The sequence below is a fragment of the Colobus angolensis genome, unplaced genomic scaffold, assembly GCF_000951035.1.
Source record: "Colobus angolensis palliatus isolate OR3802 unplaced genomic scaffold, Cang.pa_1.0 Scaffold130, whole genome shotgun sequence".
In the NCBI taxonomy this organism is placed as follows: Eukaryota; Metazoa; Chordata; class Mammalia; order Primates; family Cercopithecidae; genus Colobus; species Colobus angolensis.
Genome location: NW_012114253.1, coordinates 5,481,702 through 5,485,644, shown reverse-complemented (window position 1 = coordinate 5,485,644; position 3,943 = coordinate 5,481,702).

Here is a 3,943-nt window from a genome sequence, read left to right as displayed (position 1 = left end):
GCCCGGCCGCCCGGGTAATTTTTTCAAAAGATTGCTTGTAGAGATGGAGTCTCACTATGTTGCCCAGGCTGGTCTTGAACTCCTGGGCTCAAGCAATCATCCTGCTCCGACTTCCCAAAGTGCTGGGATTACAGGGGTTAGCCACCGCGCCTGGCCTTCCTAAGAATTTGTCAGTCTTGTTGCTCATCTCTGACGCTTACTGGCTTGAGTCAGGCATTTCTGTCGCACATCGTGCAGCCTCCCGGAGGCTGCCTAGGTTTCCTCACTGAGTGTCCCAGACAAACTGGGCAGTTGGTGAATAAGCTGAGGTGATTTCAAGGGTGGCTGGCAAAGATGCCATTCTTTTGTTCATTCATTCATTCATTCATTCATAAATATGAATGGAGTGGCTACTATGTGGCAGGCACCAAGTGCTGGGATGCTACAGGGAATGAGCAAGTCAGGTGGTCACTGCTCATTGAATTTACTCTCTAGTGGTGGAGATGGGCAAGTGAGCTGACAGCTAGACACTGTGAGCTCTGTTCTGTAAGAGAGGGTGTGCCCAGAGAAGGACACCCAGTCCTTGGTGGCTTTGTTAGCCATTTAATATAAGAAACCATTTCTACTCTGCGCCAAACATTATGGTTCATTATCCCACTTAATCCCCACAGCAGTCCTGTGAAGAAGGGTTTCTGATTTTGTTTTTTCTGAGTTTCCATTTTAGTCATCTCAGCTGCTTTTTTCAGCCCCCTCCATGGATCTGCTCAGAACTGGCCTCACTCTCGGGACTTACCTTGGGCAGGAACCGCCTGGGGCCTCCAAGGCACCTGCCTCTTCCCTCACCCCAGGTGTTTGTGTAGATTGTTAACCTTGCAGGTCCCAAGGTTTCCCAGGAGTGATTTTTTTTCCCCTTTCTGCCTGCTTGTTTTTGACATGTGACATTCTATAGTCTTTGGTTTCCACTCTCACAGCTGATGTGGATGCTGCTGGAGACACTGAGATGGCCAGGTGAATTGGCTGGATGGGCTGTTTCTGGAGTCCTTGACTGGAACCCTGCTATACTGTCAGTGTGGCCTCATTAAAGGGAGTGTGTAGTGAGGCCTGAACCTCTAGGTCTAACCTGGAATCTTCAAGACCATGTGACCTTGGCTAAGCCCCTCCCCATGTTTGACCTAGTTTCCTTGCCTGAACCATTAGGGTGTTGGGCCCTCTGATTTAAGATGCTGTGATTCACGTGGCTGTCTTGTGGATCTGGTAACAATGCTGAGGTCACCTTGACTTTCACTGGCACTGACCCAGGACTGGAACAGGGCCCCTCTGGTCTGCCCCATGGGGCCTCTTGGGTCACCCAAACTGGCTGAAATATGGGAAGACTGCCATTCTCTCTCTAACTCCCAACTGAATTGTCTGAGCTGAAGAAAGCTTTTCCTGCAAGGAATGTATTTCTAGAGAATTGATCCTCTTAGCATTTTCAGGGTTCTTTCATCTCAAAGGCAGATGCACCTCTAGATAAGCAACTACCCTTTTAGTTTGCCCAGGTCACCTTGGAAAAAGCAGTCTGAGGCCAGCATAAGTGAGACCTTGATTTATGGAGGGACTCTTGGTGCCAATGGGCCCACACGCCCTGCAGTCACATCATTCCTGGGCTTCGTGGGGATTTGGGGAGCTCAAAGTTATGGAGGAATAAATTCCTGGGCGGCTGTACCTCCGCCCTGGACTTTGGGATTCCAGAAAGTCACAGCTGCAGAAGGACTTAGAGATTTTCATGGTCTGCTCCTGACATATTTTCCCAAGGTGTCCTCGTGATAAGACCCTAGGTTTTTTTGGTTTATTTCCATTCGTCTAGAGAGTCACATATTGCTTTTCACCAGACAGTCTGCTAGGCACTATGTTTATACTGAACTTTATCACTTACAAAGGTGTTTACATAAACTGTCTCATTTAGTCCTCATAACAACACTTTTGGGTTGGAAAAGCTGCCCCTATTTTCCAGACTTTCTCAGTCTTTGGACAGCAGGAAACCTGAGCAGCCTTAGGTGAGCATTTTGCTTTAGGAGGTCTTTCTCCCCCAAGAGCTGTAAGTCATGTCCAGAACTGAAAATTAAAACCAGCATGGCAAGGTGGCTCATACCTGTAATCCCAGCACTTTGGGAGGCTGAGGTGGGTCGATCGATCCCTCGAGCCCCAGTCTGGGCAACATGGCGACACCCTGTCTCTACAAAAAATTTAAAAATTAGCCAAGCGTGGTGGTTGCACACCTGTAGTCCCAGCCTTGGGAGGCTGAAGTGGGAGGATTGCTTGAGTGCAGGAAGTCAAGGCTGTAGTGACCTGTGATCACACCACTGCAACTCCAGCCTGGGCAACAGAGCAAGAGCCTGTCTCAAAAAAATGAAAATAAAAAACAAAATAAAAAAGCATTGTTGTATGAACTGTCATTTGTATAATCAATTGTAGTTTGGTGTCTTGTAATTTAGGGCAACCTGGATGATTTCCCCCAGCCAGAGGGTGAAGGAGGGTTGGATTTAGGAGGAAATATCAGAGGTTGCTTGGGAGATTCATTTGCCTCTGGGAAAAACCCACTTCGCAGCAATAGATTGATATGGTGGGGCTCTGGGGCCTTCCATCTAAAACTTAGGATTTTTTTTTTTTTTTTTTTGAGAGAGAGTCTCGATCGGTTGCCCAGGCTGGAGAGCACTGGCTCGATCTCGGCTCACTGCAAGCTCTGCCTCCCGGGTTCACACCATTCTCCTGCCTCAGCCTTCCGAGTAGCTGGGACTACAGGCGCCCGCCACCACGACTGGCTAAGTTTTGTATTTTGTTTAGTAGAAACGGGGTTTCACCGTGTTAACCAGGATGGTCTCCATCTCCTGACCTCGTGATCTGCCTGCTTTGGCCTCCCAAAGTGCTGGGATTACAGGCATGAGCCACTGCGCCCGGCCAAAATTTAGGATTTTATTTGCCTTTGGCCAGTGGGCCTCGTCCTTTCTGTCTCTCTGGCTGTCTCCTGAGCATCTCCATCTGGGTGTCCCAATGGTCCTTTAAACCCAACCTATCCCAAACGGTACATCTCACCTGAAGAGTTTATACTTCTCTTATTAGCACCACCATCTACCTGATATCCAAGGCAGAAACTCGATGTCATCTTGGTTCTTCTCCCCGCCCCACATCCAACCAACTCCCACCATAGCCTCCAAGGCTCCAGGCTCCCCCGCTCCCCCGCAGGCCCTTCGAGTTGCTTCTGTTCCTGTAATACAACCTACTCTGTTCCCCACCTTATTCCCCACCTCCATGCCTTTGCGTATGTCCGTGTCTTGGATTTGGAGTCTCCTTTCCTCCTCCTTCATGTGGCTGACTTGTCATCATTGAAGATTCAGCTCCAACTTTTTCCTCCCTTAGGAAGTCCCTCCTTGACTGTCCCTATCAAAGTATCCTCTGCATATGCCATCCATGACGCAACACCTGCTTTAACAATGATCCATTCACGTGTCTGCCTCCCCAGACTGTGGGCAATTTGAGGGCTTGACCCACTTAACTCTATTTGATTTTCTCCATATAACTTATTGCTATCTGCAAGTTTGTTTTTAATTCTTTTTTTTTTTTTTTTGAAACAGAGTCTTGCTCTGTCGCCCAAGTTTAAGTGCTGTGGCATGATCATGGCTCACTGCAGCTTCGAACTCCAGTGCTTAAGTGATCCTCCCACCTCAGCCTCCCTAGTAGCTGGGACCACAGGCGTACACTACCATGCACAGCTACTTTAAAAAAATTTTTTGTAGTCTGGGCACGGTGGCTCACGCCTGTAATCTCAGCACTTTGGGAGGCCAAGGCAGGTGGATCACTTGAGGTCAGGAGTTCAAGACCAGCCTAGCCAACATGGTGAAACCTGTCTCTACTAAAAATACAAAAATTAGCCGGGTGTGGTGGTGGGCGCCTGTAATCCCAGCTACTCGGGAGGTTGAGGCAAGAG